General features: G+C 33.4%; 1 protein-coding gene across 1 annotated transcript in view; it reads right to left on the bottom strand.

The window, feature by feature from the left end:
* The window catches only part of LOC149410654 (putative fatty acyl-CoA reductase CG5065), a 93,639-nt gene extending 73,744 nt beyond the window's left edge, over positions 1–19,895 (bottom strand). The window contains exon 1 of the mRNA XM_089648165.1: positions 19,774–19,895. The gene's annotated coding sequence lies outside the window, so the exon portion shown is untranslated. The remainder of the gene's footprint in view (positions 1–19,773) is intronic.
* Between the last annotated feature and the right edge of the window lie 5,209 nt (positions 19,896–25,104).

The following is a 25,104-nucleotide window of genomic DNA, read 5'->3' as shown; positions in this document are numbered from 1 at the left end:
ATAGACAAAGTCACTCAACTTGACATTTTATATTTTTTTACTTTAATTAGTTTTTGCGCAAAAATCACTCACACTTTGAAATCTTAACTTAAAACTTTTGATCCCACAAAACGTAGAAGGTTTAAACTTTAATTTAATCTATTTATTGTGGCTTTAAACAACTCCTATTAATTTTTCGGCTAGTTTATAAGGGACGCGGAATTTTCAGATCTTAGCACTATAGTTAACCATAGAATAGGGAAATAGGGAATTGAAACCTTTCTTTTTGGGTAGAGACAACCATTCATAGCATTAACGATATTTTCGCGAATTAAAGCGATAAATGGTGTTTTTAGCAATAATAAAAAAGATTTTTTGAAGTGAAACTTCTTTACGCGCGTTATGCATTTTCGAGGACCGGAGTAAAACCGACTCATGGCCGTCACGAAAAACCGTGATCATTTCGCTATAGGAGCCTAGCTAATATTATATACCTAGTTTAGGTCACTCTTCAAACTCAGCTTCGCAGTCTAGAGGCAGAGCGCCCGACTGTCGTCGTGAAGAACCGAGGTTCGATCCCCGCTTTAACTATTTTTTTTTTATTTTTGTGATTTTTTTAATACGAGGAAAAGTGATAAAATGCTCTCGTGCTGCGACTTTGTCAGGCATACATATAAGAAGATATCTACATGATTTGTAATAATGTAGTAAAAAATTACCTAAATTTGTTAATTTTAACCGAGAGTCTCCCGAAATGTCTAAATCCGTTTAGTGAGACTCTAGACCAGCAGGTGTTCACTCGGCTAGAAGTAACGGTCGGTACCTATATGATATTTTGGTCGAAATAAATCGAAATAAATAGGTCTTACAAATCGAGCCGGTAGAGTCACTCGGTATTTTGATTAATTATTTTTATTTTGAATCATTAAAATTACTAATCAAGGCCGATAACGCGACTAATTACCCTCGCAGACATGCGTGACAAGTTTTTTTAGTAAAAACACAGCCGTAAGTGAGTTTTTCAAAATTTAGAAATTTTTTTCAAATTCAGACTCCATACGGGTATGAGACTGTTAAAACACGATAGATCTTTTCCAAAACGGACAAATATACGGAAGTATTTTGAAAAACGACAGATATGACTTCACACTGCCGATATATCTTCGATTCGACCCTATATAAAGCGTTAACGAGACGTTATGTGATATTATTCATTTTCCGTGTTTGAAAACGAAAATTTGTGCGGAAAAGTGAATTGAGGAGTACACGTTGTATACGCGGTTCTCTTCGCGCGAGATACCTCTCCTCGCGGTCTAGAGGCAGAGCGTTCGACACTCGTTATGCAGGACCCGGGTTCAAATCCCATATTTTTATAACTTTTAATTTTTTTTTATCACATGCTACTTATAAATATGTCAATATTAGGAATCTAGTTAAACGTTCATTTTGTTAACAACACGCCTATAAATAAATTTATGCTTTTTAAAACTATAATGTACAGCATTCTGAATAATAATAATATGAAATGAAAAGAGAGAGAGAAGAATACTAAAAGTTTCACTTCCGTCGTGCGTAGGCTTGCCACACACTGTATTTTTTAATCGCTTTAATCTTGTATTGACAGATCGTAGAACGAACATAACAAACTCTACTGTAGAAACATGTGCCATGTTGAATTTCAATCAATAATACCATAAACATGTTTCAAGTGATTTTGCTAATTTAATTGTTTTTTCCCCTCTTGTCGACTCCCATTCCTTGACGTTATCCTATTTAGCTATAAACGCTATGAAAACGCAAAATTAAAGCTATAAGAGCTATTTTTTCAATAATTAATGCTACATTTCTTAAAAATTAAAGCTATGAATGGGTGTCTCTAGTTATGGGGCAACAAAACACAATATTTTCTGAGATGCGTACAGAGAAGTTACGCAAGAAATAAGGATGTTATCAATTCTACACGAGATACTTTCACAGAAAATAAAGATAATATACATCTGAATATGAACAAACATGTTCATTATTCTACAGATGTATCAACTCCACATTGAGAAATTAAATGTACTTACTCCACGACTGTGGTTGATTAATTTGTACTAACTTCATATGTTTATTATTATTATTGTATTTATATATGCCCATATTTGTAAACAAATTTTAAATTAAATTGATGCGATGCGTTGGAGTGTTACGTCAATTTCAACATTGCATTTCAGTTTATGGCCATTGAAATTTAGGTCTGTTCAAGCGTTGCATTACATTAGTGAAAGGTCATACAAGTGAACTTTTCATTTTTCCGAGAGGAACTAGCTCTGATAGATTTACACGTGCATTTTTGAGCGATGCTCCCTTGTGAATCTATCAGGAACACAAAAGGTATTTGTTTATTAAATTTCTATATTTATTGACCGCTCAGTATTATTTCGTCTGATAGTAAGTAACGGCTGCGCGGCCATTTCATACAAAACATACATTTGGATTTAATGCCAAAATACCTGACCAAACTGAATAATTATTTTTGAATCAAAAGGTGTAGTAAATATCGGCCATCAAAGAATTCAATTTTGGAGCCAAATTTGCCAATTTTTAACAGAGTTACAGGTTATTTTTAAAAAATCTGTAAAATATATTAAATAAAACATTTTTAAGAAGTATACATGATTATACACGATAAATTTGAGTTCAAACGTCGCGTCGTTTGTAATTTGAATGTAAGCCATCAAAATGCTCTTTTAATAATTTTTATTTCATATTTCATTATACTTACATAGGGCATACATTTGTTTTTAATAATTATCATTAACTCTTAAATAATTGCAAATTTGCCTTAGGCTGGCCGCATACATACGTTTTCCGTATTCGATTTCCGAATTCGTTTTCCGTATTCGGAATTCCGTGAGACTAGCGCAAACGTTCGTTTTTCTTCATTCGGAATGTATAAACGTCAGTACCAGTGTTGCCATCAAGGGCGATATATCGCCATTTAGGCTACTCAGAGCGAGAATCGGCGCCGAAAAAATCTAAAAGGCGACTGGTCGCCAATTAAGCTACTTCAAAAACATCAATTTTAAACATGTGCCGAAATTCCCTAGCCACCCCCCCCCCCATGAAATTTATTTTTCTGGGGACAAATTTTATATTTTCTTGAAATTCTCTAGCCACCCCCCCATGATTTTTTTTTTTTATTTTCTGGGGACAAATTTTATTTTTTTGAAATTTTCTAGCCACCCCCCCACGAAATTTTTATTTTCACGTAAAAAAATCAATTTTAAACATGTCTCACCTAACAGCAAATTCGGCTACTTTACGCTACCTTATGTATGAGAAACGGCGATATTAGGTCAAGATCCGTTGGCAACACTGAATTACTGACAGGAAATTTCCGAACGTTTGCGTGGACACAAACAAAATGTATGCAAGAGCTGCGTTCCACATGACGTCATTAGGTTTTTTCCATTCGGTTTCTCCGAACGCGCCGGCTTGCATTCGGAACGTGCGTAAGGAATTTGTTCCGCTCGGAACTAAAACGAACGTGTGCGGCAGTTAATGTATTTTCTACTGATTCCGTGCATTCGGATGTTCGAATACGGAAAACGAATTCGGAAATCGAATACGGAAAACGTATGTATGCGGCCAGCCTTAAAATCGTGAAAAACCGATTTTTTAATGGACTGTATTTTACAATCTGAAATAAAAATAAATAAAGCAGCAAATATCACACATATTTGCTGAATCTTTTGATTTAAAAAAATATTATTCACTTCTTCAAATTTTGCATTCACTTTGTGGCACCATTTTATTGATAAAAATAGTGTTTTAATTATTTTATTAAATATTATTCAGTTTGGTCAAGTATTTTGGCCTAAAATCCAATTTCAAGATTTGTATGAAAAAGGCCGCGAATTCGTTCCTCATAACACCTAACATTCCACAAAGAAAAGGTTTTTTGTGTGAATACAGCACCAGAGTTCAAGCTGCCCCTCTTAATGGAAACCAGTATGGCATCCCCAATTGGGCTGACGGGAAAGAGGAAGGTGGGTAAAACTTATTGATAAAAACATATTGCTTTTTTATTAAGAATCTCTTCAAATTATTCGTATTCCTGTAAAAAACGGGATTGAAGGCCTTCAACGAATTAATTGATAGTATTCTGATAAACTTTAAGTAAAATACAAATGTTTTTTGCATTTCGTCATCATTCGAGTATATTATCAAGACAAACGCAGGCTACTAACACTTTATCAGGAAGCGGCTTGCAGTCCCGTTTTTAAGAGTAATAATTTGAAGAGATTTTTAATAAATCAGCATTACACATTTTTTCCGTGCACCTGGTTATTCAGATCTGGTTTTCAAATACGACTAAAACTAATTCAAGCAATGCTTTGATTCTGGTAGTCTTTTAAATGAGAGACGGAATGAATATTACGAGAGACACTGCTTGTCCACATAAAGTTACAAAACCTCTTATCTGTGACAACTTCTTATAAATGAGGGACGGAATGAATATTACGAGAGACACTGCCTGTCCACATAAAGTTACAAAACCTCTTATCTGTGACAACTTCTTATAAATGAGGGACGGAATGAATATTACGAGAGACACTGCCTGTCCACATAAAGTTACAAAACCTCTTATCTGTGACAACTTCTTATAAATGAGGGACGGAATGAATATTACGAGAGACACTGCCTGTCCACATAAAGTTACAAAACCTCTTATCTGTGACAACTTCTTATAAATGAGGGACGGAATGAATATTACGAGAGACACTGCCTGTCCACATAAAGTTACAAAACCTCTTATCTGTGACAACTTCTTATAAATGAGGGACGGAATGAATATTACGAGAGACACTGCCTGTCCACATAAAGTTACAAAACCTCTTATCTGTGACAACTTCTTATAAATGAGGGACGGAATGAATATTACGAGAGACACTGCCTGTCCACATAAAGTTACAAAACCTCTTATCTGTGACAACTTCTTATAAATGAGGGACGGAATGAATATTACGAGAGACACTGCCTGTCCACATAAAGTTACAAAACCTCTTATCTGTGACAACTTCTTATAAATGAGGGACGGAATGAATATTACGAGAGACACTGCCTGTCCACATAAAGTTACAAAACCTCTTATCTGTGACAACTTCTTATAAATGAGGGACGGAATGAATATTACGAGAGACACTGCCTGTCCACATAAAGTTACAAAACCTCTTATCTGTGACAACTTCTTATAAATGAGGGACGGAATGAATATTACGAGAGACACTGCCTGTCCACATAAAGTTACAAAACCTCTTATCTGTGACAACTTCTTATAAATGAGGGACGGAATGAATATTACGAGAGACACTGCCTGTCCACATAAAGTTACAAAACCTCTTATCTGTGACAACTTCTTATAAATGAGGGACGGAATGAATATTACGAGAGACACTGCCTGTCCACATAAAGTTACAAAACCTCTTATCTGTGACAACTTCTTATAAATGAGGGACGGAATGAATATTACGAGAGACACTGCCTGTCCACATAAAGTTACAAAACCTCTTATTTGTGACAACTTCTTATAATGAATTAACACGCGTTTTAACATTTTAATAAAAGGATTAGGCAACCTAATATTTTCAATTTCTGTGAAAATTGTTAGATTTTTTTAATACCGGCTTAGTTGGAAATCAGCTTTGGTGCGTTGAAGAATAAGAGTATTTATTATTGGCAAATCTATAAACAACGCGCTTAATATCTACAGGTGAGAGATAATCATTAGCAAATTTGATACAGCTTTGAAGTATTCTGTTCGAAAAATATAAACGAGGACTTTTATTACGTGATAATAATAAAAAAACTGTTATAAATTATCATAAAGCTTGATGGAATTATTAAAACGTCAAGCTTTCATATTATTGCAAGAGAGATTATAACGTTTGGACTCTGATTCTTGTTGATATATTTAGTACATCAATTTCAAAACAGGGTGTATCGGCACGTACCCGACAAACTTTAACCAGCTATTCCTTAGCATATTTGGAGTAAAAAATCTTATGTGCACTTTGCTGTCCGGTAACGTTTTTTTTTAATAAAAAATTTATTATTCATATTTTCACCACATGTCACCACTGTTTTATCCTTTGTCAAAGTTTGAAAACCCATCTGGCCATATTTTATTCGAATTCCATTGAATAATGCACGTGTGTACTTATATTGGCGCACTTTTACAATCACAACGAAATGGCACGGCACCATTCGTCTCATTTTTAACTATTATTATTTAGTGTGTGCGAAAGAGCGAAGACGCTTTTCGGCATACTTGCTTATAACAGCTGTTTAACACGAAAGACAATGCCAATGACAGTGATGTAGTGTGGAAATATTTATTTTTTTTGTTTTTAATTGAAAAAAATGCTACCGGATAGCAAAGTGCCCATAACATTTTTTACTCCAAATGTGATGGTTAAAGATTTCCTCCAAGGAATAGCTGGTTAAAGTTTGTCGGGTTAGTGCCGATACACCCTGTATATGTATAAGCATACCCTATTGAAGTTTTTTTATCAAGTAGTTTAATATTTTAATAAAGGTATTTGATTTGATTTGACTAACACATAATAATTTTGTCAACTGAAACAGAAAAAAATATTTTGGATTTTTTTATGTTTTGTGCCTGCATGCTGTATCAAGTTCAGTGATATTTTGAGTTTATAGTTATTTTTCTGCAATTGTTTTAAATAGTTGCCTGCACTATTTTCATGTATAAAATCGTAAATATTTTTTATATATATGTATGTAAAAGCCTTGGTGTGAAATAAATTAATAAAAAATAAAAAAATTCAATGCAAGGATTTTCGAAGAAATTAACAAAAATTGTTATTGTAATTTTGGAGGCGGATATGAGTACCGCCGTCTTGGGAACCATTTCTTGTATAACCTAAACCTCTGACTTAGGTCACCCCAAGTGGTTCGCTACGTTTGGTGACTTAGTAAGCAATATTGAATGGTAGGGGAGCCCGGGTTCATGGGGGTTAGGTTTGTTCGGGTCTTGGTGGCGGATGTGTTTGCCCACCAAATGTGTCGCAGGCCAGATCGGGAGAAACAATTTTGAGGGAGATCTTTTGACCTCTCCAGCAGGATTCTCTCGGAACATCGCCTCGCACTGCAGTGGGGCGGATATTCCTGCCCACTCCTCATACTCTTTTTCCCCGAAACTACCTCTCCTTGCTTTTCTGCATAGAGCCTCCAAACAGCATCCCTCAAGATGAAATAGACCCTAAGAGGAATCATTTTCCTTAGGGTCTCCTGTGTGGAGCTAACATAAAAAAATATAATGACATATGCGGATTTTATAAAAAACTAACGTCATACGGGACGTGATGATGCGACTTCTCCTTTCTGCGTCACTTGCTATGCGAAATTTCGCTTGTTGAGGCGATGCCATACGTAGTAATGCAAAATCATGTGTTTTTGGTTTGAAAATTTGGTCGCCTAGAAATGTTCCAGATGCTTTTATTAACTACTGAAAGTAGAATACATCTTGGCCTTTTGAAATAAAATCGAGTATTTTTTAGATAAGTCTTTTATAAGCCCAGAAAAAAATAATGTATGACCTATGAAAACTGCTTTTAAGTTCAAAATCTCCTACTTACGAACCCATTTTTGGTTATGGTTTTATTGTATAATGTGGCAAATTAAGTTATTTATAAAATGATCAAAAAATAAATAAAAGTAATTTTTGGCGATGTTTTTTTCTTGAAAAAAATCAAAAGTAGAGGATGGTGTTAAGTGGGAATTTGAACCTCATCGCCATCTATATAAGGGGTGTTATTGTTAGCGGCTTGATTCAAAAATTTACACGACGTAGTGCAACGTCTTGAGAAATTTATTAAAAATACACCTTTAAATGTGCGAAAATACCGTTAACCGTATTAATGTACTCATGTGTTTTTATTTTTTTATTTAAGTGTATTGGGGAAACAAATAGTTTTACAATTTCATACAAATAATTACATTTTACATGTTGCATTAACCAGTGAAGTTTCCACATAAAATTCACACAGAAGAAAACATAAAAACACTTCATCACAATGAAATTAACTGAGATTCATGATAACTCAACACAGTGACAATTCAACACACCTTTAAAAAGTGATATAAAGTCATTAGAAACGATGAAAAAAAAAATTTAAACCTAACCTAACCTACTTAACCTAGTTAATAAAGTTTTTGTTTCATCACTTTCCATGACTTTATATAACTTAAAGATGTGATGAATTATCATTTTGATGATTTATCCGGTCACCATCTTACACGCCTTAATGAAAACACCTCAGTGAAAATAACTGTGATATCTCGGATATCTTACACACTGCAGACGGAGGGGGTACGTAATTAACAATTTGATTTATTTTTTTCCAATATGCATTTAGTAAATAGAACTAAGGACAAATAGAAAATATCGGCGTCTGAAAATGAATATTATTTTTCAATAAACCTCATAAAAGTTCTAATTTCGATCAAACCAACGAATTAGTTTCAGTAATTAATAAAATATAAGTTAAACGTTTTATGTCACACGCAAGATCATTCGTAAATGTCAGAGCTATGATTATTGTTTCGTCACGTACATAACAGTTGAATAAAGCCCTAAATGCATCGGTAAAAGCCCATAAAGAACATGTACGAAGTTAGTAGCATAGATATGTCATAATCGTTTTATTGCCTACAAAGCATTATTGGCAAATATCATATTGTAACACAGATAATAAATAATTCACTATCGTAATCACTGTTACTGTCTTTGATTTCATCATTCATGCCTAAACCTTTAGTGACATACCAATCACTGCTAGCATCTGTCGATTAATGAATCATAAATAAATATATTTGAATGTGACGTTCAAATACAAGAAGAATTACAATAACTTATCATAATATGGTCGTCGCGGAATGAAGTAGGTATATGATTATTTGAAGCAAGAAAGACATCAACGCGCGAGGAAACCTTGTTCCATATTTTGCACGTTTAAACGTATTGCCAGCGGAAAATACTTCCTGCAAATTTTTTAGGTACCATGTAATAATTGTATTATTTATTCAAGTATTACTGCATAGAAGCTTTCAATAGAATAGGTACGTTAAAAAAAGTTTGATGTTGTTAACTTCCGGTGTACTGCTAGTTTAGTCTCCTCCATCACTATACAATCAACGTTTTCTGCTTATTAAATTGTACACAAATTATTGGTAATCTGGCTAAAACGCGATTTTAGGCCGTTTCCTGATAAACTTTTAGAAAATTCTAATATATCGGAACACAATTATTGGACCTGCCCTGGAGTTCATGGATCTGCTTTGATGATATACAACCAAGAAATGCGAGAATATAAGAATTTTTACATGTATTTTCACGTTAAGACATCGTGAAAATACATTCAAATTTTACAAAAAAAATATCAGGAAACCTATCAATTTTTTAACAGGTGACTAATAATTTGGTGAGATTCTTAACTATTCAAGCGATTGGTGTAATATATATGCATTTACCATATTATTTAATTGATACCATTCCACAAAATATTACACCAATCGTTCTAATAGTTAAGAATCTCATCAAATTATTAGTCATCCTGTTAAAAAATTGGTGTAATATTTTGACAGGATGACTAATAATTTGATGAGATTCTTAACTATTCGAGCGATTGGTGAAATATATATGCATTTACCATATTATTTAATTGATACCATTCCACAAAATATTAATATGGAAACATATTAAACTGCTTACTGCAGTTTAAATCCAATGAATCCACATAGTTTTCACCGTTTATACTCATTAATGTTAATATTTAGATAAGAAATGAAGCGTAAAAATAGAGTACGCTTTTTGACCTCCAACTGACCTCCAACTCTCCCAACGCTCTAACTAAAATTACCGATTCCGGTATACGTGCACCGCTTATCGCGTCCTAATAGTGGAACAAGTTTCGACGAGATAATTAGTATGCAGCAGCGCCTCTAATTGAAGATCTATGTTTATACCACACTTTTCGGTTCTATAATTTTGAAACATTATGGCAAGTAATCGTTCAAAATGTTTTTGCAAGCTTGGCATCATATTCCAAAAATCGCGCGAGTGATTAATAAATTAGCAATATTCAAAATTAATCATTTTCACTGCAAATTAAAATGATTCTAAACAGTATTTCTGAAAAGTGGAGTTGAAAATATCAATGAGATCAATGTGAAATTTAGATATTGGTACACAGACCTGTCTTTAGTATTGTGGTACATCTTATGTATTATAATTACTATGTACATGTAACATATTCTCTGTAAATGATGTCACATTTTTTAAATAAACATATTTTTAAAAAGAAAATAGGGGAACGAGAAGTAAATAACGTGATGTTTATAGGTTTGTTTGTTATTGTGAATTAAAATAATTTGTCGAAAGAGAGTTTTATCGTCGGTTAAGAGCGACAAGTGACTAGCTACCATTTTTGCCAAATAGAGTTTTTAATAACCAATTTTATATTGGCAATACGGCCATATAAACAACTTAATAATAAAAAATATTCAATTAAAAATAAATTCAAATTCAAGACATGAATAAATAAATAAATCATATGTTACATACAAATAAAATAATTAAAAAAAAATCAAATATTTTCAAATAGATTCACGATAAACATTGTAAATAACACTGGCTTGGTAATTATAAACTCAAATTGGCAGACATGTCAGTTCGTCAAACTGCCCTTAATCGATGATATTACAAATATTTTTAACGGTAAAAATAATCATAAATACTATTGCGGTTTACTGTGTGTTCTGCTTCACTCCGGTTGAAGCAACTCGAATTTGCTTTGAATATAAGTGTCATTTTCAAAATTGGAACTAATTGTGTGAAGAATGCTGACAAGCGATAATGTATCTACCTAAAATATAACATTTTAACAGAAAATTATTTTAATGGTCATTTTAAAAATTGGAACTGATTTGTCAAGAAATCGGACTATCCCGTTATTTTTCACGGGTCTGCGTGTAGTATATTATATGATTTATGCTCTAACATCAAAATTGCAACGTGTTCAGTCTGAAGTTTGCATACGATGCACTGGTCTGTAGTAACAGATATTTAGGCGACGTAGTAAGCGTTCAAAAAGAAGAAGAAGATGGTTTAAACTGGAAATATTTAAATACGAATGTTAGAGGGAGCGCGGTAATATAAAAAATAAAAGATTATAATTAATACACGTAAGCAAAAATATTTTAAATAGAGCAAAAATTTCTCGACGAAGCATTTAAACAAACACTGTGCATTTTTTTATACCTGTAACAAGAAGTGTTTCCTTTTTATTTTCTGATTGTAACGTAATTTGCGTTTTTTTTTCTATCGAGGAAACTTAAAATTATTACTTATTTGGCTATGCAATTGTGGTTCCATGATAACTCAACAGTGACAATTCAACACACTTTTAAAAAGTGATATAAAGTCATTAAAATTATTTTAACCTAACCTAACCTAACCTACTTAACCCAGTTAATAAAGTTTTTGTTTCATCACTTTCCATGACTTTTAAAACTTTTTAAAGATGTGATGAATTATCATTGTGATGATTTATCCGGTCACCTGCAATTGTACAGGAAATATCTTCAAAACTAACATTATTAAGAGCTAAAAAAAGTACTCAAGGAAATATATTTACAATAAAAGATGTGATATATACACATAATTATCTGTGTGTATATCTGTCAACATTTTGTATCATAGGTTAGTTTTAATATTCTCCTGACGAAGGAAGGGTGCTTCCGAAACCGGTAGAGTGTAATTAAAATTAAAGTGGTCTAAAACAAATTTATATCTTTTATTTAAATATTGAAGACAATATTAGTGATTTCTAAACGAAAATCTGAAACAGAAAAATCAGAAAAGGAAACGGTCACATCTGGGACTCGAACCCAGGACCCTTGTCTTTCCGGGACAGTGCTCTACCAACTGCGCTAATGGGACCCTGCGCTAAAGGGTCCCATTAGCGCAGTTGGTAGAGCACTGTCCCGGAAAGACAAGGGTCCTGGGTTCGAGTCCCAGATGTGACCGTTTCCTTTTCTGATTTTTCTGTTTCAGATTTTCGTTTAGAAATCACTAATATTGTCTTCAATATTTAAATATTATAATTTGAGGTTTTACTCAATAAAGTTATTCCGAAAAATAAATATATCTTTTATTGTAAATCATGACGAGCCACAAAGTAAATGCTTATTACAAATATGAAATATGTTTAATTAATCGTTCGATATTTCTAATGCGGGGTCTTCAATGAAACATTTATATCTACTACCTACCTATCTATGTATTTGTGTAATGATTTTTAATACGTTGCTTCAATACACCTATTTACCTTTGTGCTTTCACGAATTAAAATTTTAATAATGTAAGTATTTTTATAAGTGCCCAATTTGCTTCAAAACGTCCAATGACTCTGGTACGTTTTGGGATTGCACCCTGAACTGTGGACTCGATTAAAAAAAACCGCATATCCAAGTCATCAAGTTCAAAAGCCACGTTATTTTTTACGCCAGTTCGAATCATAATATTTTTTGTCTCGACTCTTGATTATTTGTACCAATACTTAAGGCAATGAATGAATGGCGAATTGAAGAGGATATTACACAATATTTCATTCTTGAATGCTTTTATAACTGTGTAAATTTTACTAGCTGCTCAGTTGTTAATACATGATTACCTACTCAAATCATATAACATTTTTTTACACTTAAGGCGATGCACTACGTCGTGTAATATTTTAAATTGAGCCGCTACCAATAACAACCCTTACGTAGATGGCGATAAGGTTTAAATTCCCGCTTAACACCATCCGCCTGTTTTGATTTATGAAAGAAAAAAACATGGCCAAAAAGTGCCTTTTATTTTATTTTGTGGATGTTCAGGCATAAATATTTAATTTTGGATCATTTTATAAATAACTTAATTTTCCACATTGTATAATAAAATTATAATCGAAAATGGGTTCGTAAGTAGGAGATTTTTAACTTTAAAGCAGTTTTCATAGGCCTTATACATTATTTTTTTCTGGGCTTATAAAAAGACATATCTAAAAATACTCGATTTTTTCAAAGGCCAAGATGTATTCTACTCGCAGTATTTATTTAAAGCATCTGAAACATTTCTAGGCGACCAAATTTTCAAACCAAAAACACATGATTTTGCTTTACTACGTATGGCATCGCCTTAAACTGTTTTATATTTAACTAGCTGAAGTCCCCGGCGTTGCTCGGGCTTACGCAGAGTTTTTCTAAATCTAATATAGACAGTGTTCTCTTGTATAAAAATCAAATCCACGTCACCCGCACGGTGTCAGCCACAGTCGCTTTTCCTCATATAAATACTATCAGTCTCCGGTGTTACTATGGCTATACTCAGAATTTTTTTAGATAGAGTATTTAGTTTTTTTTTTACTTACACAGTAATCTTCCTCTTGTTCCGATGGTCAAGTGTGCAAAATTTCGGCAACCTCGAAATAAAACTCTAGATTTGCATAAAAATCAAACAAACGCCACCCGCCCGCTGTCCACCATAGACAATCTTATTTATATTTTTTCTTTTTTTTTTTTAAAAGAAAGACAAACATTCCCAGGTTACGAATAACCCAACAATGTTTGAAAATCTCCTACTACCACCACAGAAAGCCGAAAATGTTGCTTGTGTTGTGATGGAGGACTTAGCCAGCCGAGGAATCGAACACGCGACGCTCGGGTGAGACCCAAGCGCTATGCCCACTCAACCACTGACCGGTATATAAATATAGAAGACAGATAAATTACTAACCACTGACAGCACCATAAATATAGAAGACAGATAAATTACTAACCACTGACAGCACCGGTAAGTCGTAATACAGCCGACTCGGCAAAAAGATAGTACTACTTTTAAGCCACTAGTTATACATTATTCTTAGTTGTAAGTCACCACTTATTAATCTTAGTCACAGGCCACTAGTAATATACCCTAACTGTAAGAAGTTATTAATTATAAGTTATAGGGAATATATATAAATTGAATTATAAAGTGCCCTTGGGGCGATTTTCTCAGGAAAACAGCACTATAGAAATGATCCAGTCATTATTATTAATATGTGATGGATTGTTAGGAAAACATAGGACACCAACGTAAAAAATGGGTTATTCCCGCTACGAGATTTGAACTATGGACATCCTGTTTTCCAGAAAGATTATTTTAACCACTGAGATATCGAGGCAACTTGAAAAACCGCTGTTTAAAAAAAGTTACCTATAATCAATCATATTTAAAGGTTGACAATATTCATCTTTGCGCAACTAATAACAAACTAAACTATTTAAATAAAAATAATAACTGCAAAAATAGACTCACGTATAGACAATTAAAGTACATATGGAAAAAATATTACAATGATCAGTGAATAATTAGTTTTTTTTTGTTTTTAATGAGTTTTTATTATTCACAATGTACATTTGTTACGTATAAATATTTTATTATTACTTTATACGTAACAAATGTACATTGTGAATAATAAAAACTCATTAAAAACAAAAAATGTCTAGAAATTGTTACATAGTGAATGCCAAAGAAATACATAAAAAAGAATAATTAGTTATTATTATTAAAAATAATGTAATGTTAATTTATAAAAGTTTTTGATTCATACATAAATGTATTAGTTTATAAAAGTTATTGATCCAAACTAACGTTTTTTGAAATTCCAACATTTTTTCCCATCCAAATATATTTTTACATTAAAACAATTCAACTGTTACCTAAAAATACCTTTAAACGTTGGAATTTTGAAAAGAATAGTTCATATTTTTTACTTGTACTGTCATGTAGAATCACCCCCTAAAGTTAGCGCACTTTTCCCGGGTCTCCTGTATAAAGCCATGAAAAGTGATGAAACAAAAAAAGTTTAAATAGGTTACATAGTTTAGGTTTATAGCTGAGTTTTTCATTGCTTTTGATGACATTACAAAACTTTTAAAATCACTGTTATTTGGTAACGGAAATTTTCCACTTTATCTGAATCATAGACTTGCTTTTTAATTAAAAAATGACATGTAGAATATGCTTTAAAGACATCATACAGTTTGATTATGAAGCTACTTATTATTTGACCTCCATCAGAGTGAAAAATATTTTTTGCAAAATAATAAAATGTTTTGAGATACATCTCATAACCATCAATGATGGTCCTTGAATAATAATTTATACCTACCTCCTTACAAATTTTATATCGTGTTATTATTCTTTTGTGTAAAAAAAAATTGAATGCCAATTATTGTTATGACCATGGTATAGGTATGCATTAAATCAAGAAGCGTTCAAAGATAGTTTAGAAAAAAAACAATACAGCAGATCTATGTTTTGTTATTTTTTTTTAAGCGTCGGTCAAAATTAATTATAATCCTTGTAGATTTATGTGTGATAGTAATAATGACGGACACAGTAAGGCTGTCTAAATTATTTCTCAACTAGGGGAAGACTGCAATCTTTAGAGCACACGCGTCAGGTAGGTATGCTGTCCTTGTTCTATCGGTATTACAATGGAAGATGCTCTGAGGAACTAGCGTCCGTTCGGCACCAGTGCGTAGTCAGGATACACCACAACATTTGTACACGGTTGACATTTGTCACATGAGAACGGGTCGCTTCTACGATTCGTTCTTAAGTTCAACAGCTCGGCTGTGGAACGAACTGCCGGCCTCTGTATTTCCTCCCTCCTACAACATGGGACTCTTCAAGACCCACGTTCACTCCTTCCTCTCCACAAAAAGACCCTCCACACAGCATCCCCAAAGATGACATAGGCCCTGAGGGAAATTATTTTCTTCGGGGCCTCCTGTGTGGAGTTAATATAAAAAAAGGAAGATAAACACAACTATCAAACAATGATAGAAGAAGTCAGGGGTGCCCGAGGAAGACATGGCACGATCAATTGAATCTAATACTAGTAAATGTGCTTTTTTAACTGCACACGGGATGCCCTGAGGAAAATAATTTCTCTCAGGGCCTATATCGTCTTTGGGGATGCTGTGTGGACGCTTTTTTTAAGTAAAGGAAGGAGAAGAACTCCAAAGAAGGAAAAAGGTTGGAATCGATCCCTGACACAGCGGTGAAAGGCGTTGGGTCAGAAAAGTCCGGCTGGAGAGGTAAAAGGGTCTCCCTCAATCATCCCGCCATGCAACAGGTGGTAAGACGCATCTACAACCAAGACCTGATCAAACTTCACCCTATAATCCCAGACACCTCTGCTAATTCACAAAACACAGTGAACCACTTAAGGTGACCTATAGCAAAGCTGTTGGTTATCCAATAAATGATCCCCGTGGCGGCGGTACCTAATCCCGCCTTTCAAATAACTCTCTCATTTATTTTCATGTATTACCAAAAAAATATTAATTGTTTGAAAAAAGCCACGTTGCTTTAAAATTTACACAAATCTTCGTAATGGGATTATTTAACAGCCTTGTGACGTCATATTCCACTTGGTGACAAAATGTGAGCTATCCAACAAACCAGACATTGAAATTAGTAAAAAGTCGTGAGAAGACAGAAGAACTGCTACAAACAGGTTGAGAGACCTTGACACGAGTCGTTTATGCAAGAATCCCTGATTGTTAAAAATTATTAAATCTCGCATCTGTCGCCCGATGTCGTTAAAGTGTGAAGCCTCAAATCAGACATATTAAATGAATATAACGTGGTTGATGTTCTATCCGAGTTAACTTAAAGGTGTCTTGACTCCCGTACTTCGCACATTGACGAAAAAATCTTTTTTTTTATTGATTTTTTTTCTTGCTAGAGCAATCCCGATTGTAGGACGCGATGAACTTACAATACATGGGTGGGAATTAATAGGTACAATTTTACGCTTGTATTTTGGTATCAAAATTATTCAATGTTTCACAGACAAAACAGTATAAAAATAGAAAAATGGGAGGTTAATATGAACAAACAAGAAGAAACAGAATGGGATATACACATAAACACAAAGCCAAAGTAGAAATTTACAAGAAGGTTAAGGTTTAAGGCACTTACCCACTAATACATTAGTAAAAATAGATTATGCACGATTACAAATACAGACGATAGGAAAATAGACAAAAAAAGAAAGAAGACAAAATACAACACGACGAGAATTACGTATTTTCGTGTTAATATGTTTTTAAGAAATATTCTTTTAAAGGTTTACTTTGAATTTTGTGTATATGCTGTTTTCACACATATCTGGAAAAGAGTTATAGAGTGTGTAGGCAATATAGTTAAGAGATTTTATCCCATATTTTGTGGTGTGTGTTAGAGGAATGGGTATTTTATTGTTATTCCGAGTATTATTAGATTCATTTTCCTTATTATGCGGAGAAAAATTAATATTGCTGATATTTGCTGGTTGTTTCCTAGAAAACTTTTATTACATTCATAATACAACGGAACACGTTCACGCACCTGCGTTTGTCCTGATATTATACGATGACGAAATGCGGAAATATTACAATTTTTATGAACACGTGTTCCGACGTCGCGAAAAAACATTCTTGTTTTACTTAAAGCTTATTGGGAAACCCGTCAATTCATTCGTTTAAGGCCTGAAATCCCGTTTTTAACCGTATTATGAATAATTTTAAGAGATTGTTGAGAAAGGAAGGGTTGTTTCACAGAAATTGAAAAATTCATAAAATTTCAAAGTTTATTTTCAAGTTGTGCAAAGGTTATTTTCAAGTTTTGTTATTATGTCATAATTGGCCAGTTTTTCACAACTGAAATAATAACAGAACTTGAATATAAATTTCACATAACTGAAAATTAAAATTGAAATATGATGAATTGTTCAAATTCTGTGGAACAACCCACCCTTAATAAATTAGCAATATTTTATATTAGTAAGTTATCACCATATTCTTTAAAGTTTTAAAAAGAAGTGTGTTTGACTTTTGTTGTTTGAGGTTTAATATTTTATATGAGTCCAAAAAACCCATCGATAAATGGCTGTCTGGTGATAAATGGCTATTACTAGTCTATTTTGAAGGCAACGTCATTTTTACTAATCACAAATGTACACGACAACTGGATGAATTTTTAGGTGGAAATAATATTATTTCTTCATATGAAGCGGTTACTTTGTGAAGTGACATTATAATTTAAAATTAAACAATAACTTTGTAAACATCACTTATAGGTAAATACTTAATGCCGACCGGGTTTCGCTACAACCGTAGCTTCATCAGAGCAGTATAATACTAAACGTCTAAAATCTAAATTAACATGTGTTGATATCACGGTAAGTAGACAGTCTGAGCTACAGTGGAAGAGGTAGGGATAGGTGGGAGATTGAGAGGCGAGTGCTCTTTGTCAATAGGGAACAATCTGAGTATAGGGCCCTATACTTCCACTGTAGCTCAGACTGTCCACTCACCGTGATATCAACACATGTTAATTTAGATTTTAGATGTTTAGTATTATACTGCCCTGATGAAGCTACGGTTGTAGCGAAACCCGATCGGCATTAAGTATTTACCTATAGGAAATAATATTATTGTATTGTAGTAAGTATTTGTCTCACTTGATTGTGCCGTGTCTTCCCCAGGAGTCCTCGACTTCTTAAAACATTCACTTCCAATGCATACATCCTTCTTACACCTCGTTCTTCATTCATCACGTATGCCTCATTTTACCAGAAATTATAATTTGATTTATGTCTTTCTCGGGCGTTAAGTCCACAATGCTATTGATAAAATACTACATTATGTTGACTTTAATTCGGCTCTGTGTCTCATTATAGTGCAGGGATAAAGCGTTAAGTCTTCATTACTGTATACCACATACTTTCTGTTTAATAAATTCATTTTATGTAGTCTTTAATTGGACTCCATATCACATTCTAATGCCGGGAGAACGCGTTAAGTCTTCCTCGGGTGTCCCCGAGGAAGACTTCACATCTACCATTCAAAACACTCTTAACACTAATAAGAACGAAATTAAAATTTTTCAGTGAAATTATTCCAGTATTTTTTGAGTCTATAGGGGACAAACAAAGAGAGTCATTTTTAAACATATAGATTCGGGCGACAGTTGATTTTGCAAATTACTGATAAAAAATTGAACGATAATGCCTTTATTTTTTCAAGTAATTTTAATTGTTTTCTGTTGGAACTAGGTATGTGGAGAAAAACGTAAATAATTTTAAACCAATGTAATGCATTATTATTTCGTTTATGTCCCATAACATTAATATAACATTCATATTACCTACTTAAATTAAAACTGTAATGACACTACTCCCGATCTCAAATGTGAGAATAAAATTTCTCATGAGCCTTAATGTTAAAAAAAAATAGCTTGTAACCATTACATGTTGTTCTAAATAAATAATATGTTAACAGGGTAGTACATTTCAATTTATTTCGCTTTCCAAAGAATATTGTCCAATCACTTTAATGTTCCTAAATAACGTTTTTTTTAAGTTTCCTTTTAAAATTAAGAAGGTGTTTTTTTTATCAAAGCGTGGTTTACTTGGAAACAATGTAAGTTAATATTAAAAGTGTCGTCAGGACACAGTTTAGTATTTTATTCAGTTCTTTTTCTACATTTTAAAATCGCCGAGAAATATTTCCTAAATGTTGGTACCTGTGAACTATGTGAATTCGCTTTCGAGAGAAAAACAAACAAAACACAAAAAAGTGATGAAAATATTAAGACACGAATTTTGGTCAAATACGAAACAACAAAGTCACAAAAAATAATACCTTTTATCAACTTGCTGCAAACAAACACTGGCGATTTCAAAATGAAAAAAAAACACTTTATGAAGCTGTGAACTCACGTCGGGCTTTCAGAAAACAAGTTTGTAGTGTTCACCTTACGGCGAATAAGGAGCGACTGAAGCCTGAAGCGAAGTGTGGGTCCGGCATACCTGTAACTGACAAACACACATTCTTACGTGATTCTATAGGAATGGAGGATTTGTCATCCTTGTTAGTCGAACTCTACGGTTGGTTCGTCGAAACCTTTTAAACATTTGTAAAACTCTCGATTTGTTGATTGAACTCTTTGATTCGTTAGTTGAACTCTTCGATTCGTTAGTCGAACTCTGTGATTCGTTAGTCAATCTCTTTGATTCATTAGTCAAACTCTATGTTCGTCCAACACTTTGATTCTTTAGTCGAACCCTTTATTCTTTAGTCGAACTTATCTATTCGTTAGTCGAACTACATGATTCGTTAGTCAAACTCTTTGATTCGTTAGTCAAACTATTTGATTCGTTAGTTAAAAACTTCGATTCGTTAATCGACCTACGTTGATTCGTTAGTCGAACTCTTTAATTCTTTAGTCTAACTCCTTCATAATAATATTCGTTAGTCGAACTATTCGATTCAAAGGTCGAACTCTTCATTTCGTTAATCGAACCACGTTAGTTGATTGTGCTTCTCGGTGGTGTACTGTACCTAATACGGCGTGCACTTCCCTCACCTCTTGCTACGACAATATTTATTTTTTAAATCGTTGTTGTAGGTAAGTACATCGATCAAGTATATCCATCGATACCCATAGATATCGATAAGTCGACTTATGAAACGCATTTCGAAACATCGTAACCCGTATACAAATACTCAGTTTTCAAACTTTATGAATTTACGATTAAAAAACCATAATAACTTATTTAAATTTAATTATTAGATACTTATTTAGTAACAAGTTAGAGATGTTTTTTCATCATAAATTCATATGATGAGATCTCACAACGAATAGATTATCGTCTGAATTTAAAAGAAAAATACTGACTCTTCTCTCCATTGTTTTTGCCTACAAACAACGCGAAACATTTCGCAAAAAGCTGTGTGACTATTTACCTTCAATAGTAACCGAAACCAGTTTAGTTGTCATGATTTCATCGGTATATTGACTTCTCTACACTTAAGTCAACTGAAGCTCTATAGAACAACGACTAATGGCGGGGTTTTGCAATCTAAAATAAAGCATCGAGTGAAAAGGGATTGAGAAATTATTAGTATCGCAGTTCGGGGAACGTTTCGCCATAGCGAGACTGGTACTACTGCACTGGCACTACTGCACTGGCACTGGTACCACTGGTCTCAATGGGCTCACTGGTCTCATTGGACCCACTGGTCTCAGTGGTCTCGCTTGCCCCAGCTGCGGTGCGGTGTCGTGTGGCGTTTCGGTCGTTTTGTGGGTTACTGTGCCGTGCATTAATATTTTTTTTAATATATGTTTTTTTTTTTACTTGGTTTTATGCCCAGCTGGGCTTTTACGTGGATTATGATATGAGCATGCATCATATTGGTTAGTGAGTGTCTGATAGTTGTTTGTGTACGTATTGCGGAAGAACGTTACATTTTGTCTTATTTTAGTATATCTAGTATATCACAGGGACACAAGGGTTTTAGTCCAATTTCAAATAAATAAAGTTACATTCATTTTTAATTAAATGCAATTAAAGATTTTTTTAAAACTACTATTTTAATATCTATATTGTTCAGAACCGAATGTAAGAAATACATATTATACATAAAATGTCTAGAATTTCCGAAACACATTATTTTGAAAACAAATCATTCTTTTGACATTAATAAAGGGTTAAAATATTGCGTATAAATACAGGGTGTAACAGCACTTTCCCGAAGGATTTTAACTAGCATTCCTAAAACATAAATATTTTTTTCTCTCACACGTCGCAACGAGTAGTTAGGTAAAGCCTAGGATGTCACGTGATTCGCACTACGTCTCGTTCCAGGAGCACGGTACATAGTAGAGTGAGCGCGTATCACGTGATTCCTCACGACGCACAGTGGGCTGAAAATCGCCTTTCATAGACATAGAGACTTGAATTTTCAAGGGTATTTTTTGGCTAGAAATGGATTCTTCTGATCATTACTATGCTATAAAATTTCGTACGAAGCAATTGCGTGTACAAATGAAGGAGTTATCATTTTTTTAAGAAAAATTTGTATGGCACTGATATTAAAAATGAGCAGCTGGCTGTTGTCAAACCTTCATCTCAACGACAATTCATTGATGCCTGCTAGAGGTCAACTTAATTTCGATAAATTATATAAAATAAGGCCTTTGTTGAACTGCTTGTCAAACACCTTTGATCGAAATTACAAGCCATCACCTACTTTGGCAATTGACGAGAGCATGATCAAATTCAAAGGCCGCAGCACATTGAAGCAATAAATGCCCAAAAAACCCATTAAAAGAGGCTATAAGATCTGGATGATGTGTGCAGAAAATGGATACAACTTAAAATTTGAAATATACACAGGAAAAATTGGTGACTACGCTGAGTCTAACTTAGGGCCAAGAGTTGTCTTAAATTTTTGTCAATCTATTCAAGGTCGTAACTACACAGTTTACTTTGATAATTATTTTAATTGCTACCCCCTACAAAAACAGCTGAAAGATATGAATATTCGCTCATGTGGAACTGTCCAATCAACCAGAAAATATTTGCCTAAGATGAAGGATGATAAAAACCTAAAAAGAGGTGAATATGACTGGTACGTGAGTGATACAGGAATTTCCATGATAAAATGGAGAGATAGAAGAGCTGTACACCTCCTTTCAAACTTTCACAACCCAAAGGATGCCATGCATGTCAACCGTAAAGAGAAAACTGGTGAGATCACAAGGGTGCCATGTCCGTTGGCTCTAAATAATTATAACAACTGCATGAATTATGTGGACAAGTTTGATCAAAAGAAGGCGGTTTACTCGATAAACAGAAAGTCTAAAAAATGGTGGCATCGTTTATTTTTCCACTTTTTAGATGCAACAATTGTAAATTCTTACATTGTTTACACAGAGCTCTGCAAGTTGGGTAAGGCTGACAAAGACAATCCATTGAGGCTCAAAGATTTCAGGAGGCAAGTTTACAGAGGACTTTTGGCTGAAGAGGAGCTGAAATGCACCAAAAAGCGTGGGTCCACATCGGAGGTGGTGGAAATTAAGAGACATAAGCCTTACGTGGACCCTGAAATACGTCTGAAAAATAGCGCCCACCGGCCAGAACATACTACTTCACGTCGTTGTGCGAATTGTAGTACAAAAGGACTATTCTAACATGAATCAATATCTTGCAAATGAAGACTGGTCATTTCTTCACCATAATAATACCATTAACTATAATCTTGAATTATTTTACAAAATTATTAATAAGGCCATTGAAAGCTTTGTACCACTTTCACACTTCAAGGAAGCGAAGTTCCCAAAATGGTTCAGTGGCGAGCTAATTAACCTAGTTATATGTAAAAAAATTGCACACAAAAACTTTAAAGAATCGAACTCTCTTATCGACTACAAGATATTTCACAACTATAGAACTCAATGTAAAAAACTATCAAGAAATTCATATTTCAATTATATAAATGGAATCTAAAACTCTATACCTTCTAATAATCAAAACTTTTTCACTCACGTTAACTCTCTTAGAAAAAATAAACAAGGTTTACCCCTTTCAATGCACTTCAAAGAAAAGAGTAGTACTGACATGAATGTAAAAGTTAACTATTTTGCTGATTATTTTAAAAGCGTCTATGACGAAGATATCCCAGACAATTATATACCACCTTCGTCGCTTAACGAGAGCATACATATCCCTGCCATACACATCAACATAAACGACGTTATAAGTAAAATCAAATCCTTAGACAAAAACAAAAAGGCTGGACCTGATAATGTACATCCCAATATCCTGATAAATTGCATTACTTCACTGGCTGAGCCGATTTTTCTATTGTTTAATCAATCTCTTGACACAGGGTGCTTCCCTGATATTTGGAAACGTTGTTATCTAACTCCTATATTTAAAAAGGGTAATAAAAGTGATGTTACTAACTATAGACCAATATGTAAGCTATCTGTAATTCCTAAACTTTTTGAAAAACTATTACTTGATAAAATTTCACCATGGATTAACCATCTCATTGTTCAGAATCAACACGGATTTTTGTCGGGTAGATCAACTCTGACAAATCTCTCGTTATATGAAAACTATATATCAAACGCATTAGCTAACAGAACTCAAGTCGATTCCATATATACGGACTTTATCAAGGCCTTTGACAAAGTATGCCATAAAATTCTCCTGATCAAACTACGTAAGCTCGGTATTGACGGAAAACTTTTACAATGGTTTGCTAGCTATCTAACTGATAGAGTTTTACTTGTAAAAATCAATTTGTTCATTTCCAATCAATTTATAGCTACCAGTGGTATACCACAGGGGTCTCATTTAGGCCCAATATTATTTTTACTGTTCATAAATGATATTGTAAATATATTTGATGAAGATATTAATACGTTACTTTTCGCAGATGATTTAAAAATATTTAAAATAATCAAAAGCGCTGAAGATTGTATCTGTCTACAAAATAATTTGAACAGGTTAATTAATTGGTGTTCTCTTAACAAACTTCATCTGAACATAAATAAGTGTTATTCAATTAAATTTTACAGAATAAATCAACCAATTATTCATTCATATAAACTCAATAACTCAATCCTTACCTCTGTCGAAGAAATTAATGACCTGGGGATAACTTTCGACTCTAAATTAAACTTTATATCGCATATAAATAATATTAATAATAAAGGAATGAAAATGCTAGGCTTCATTCTTCGAAATTCCAGAGGTTTCAAGAATATTTCAACATTAAAAATTTTGTATACATCCCTGGTTCGTAGTCAAGTCGAATATAACTCCTCGATCTGGTCCCCCCACTACAAATTACATTCAGATTCAATCGAAAAAATTCAACATAAATTCCTAAGACACATTAATTTTAAACTCGGTATTCCCATTGAAAATATAAATTATAATTACTTGATGAAAAATCTAAATTTATTAAAACTCTCAGATCGAAGAATTATATCCGACTTAATATTTATGTTCAAAATTGTAAATGGTAGTATAGACAGTCCTGATTTAATTAACCTCATTGAATTTCATATACCCACGAGAGCTACTCGTTCTAAAATTTTGTTTAAATGCAACAATATCAGGACTGAGTATTCGAAACACTCGCTTGTACCTAGGTTGCATGAAGTTAGTAATAGAT

This window comes from Hesperophylax consimilis, chromosome 27 (assembly GCF_061612785.1).
Source record: "Hesperophylax consimilis isolate HC1 chromosome 27, BYU_Hcon_1.0, whole genome shotgun sequence".
In the NCBI taxonomy this organism is placed as follows: domain Eukaryota; kingdom Metazoa; phylum Arthropoda; class Insecta; order Trichoptera; family Limnephilidae; genus Hesperophylax; species Hesperophylax consimilis.
This window is presented reverse-complemented; position numbering and strand designations above follow the sequence as displayed.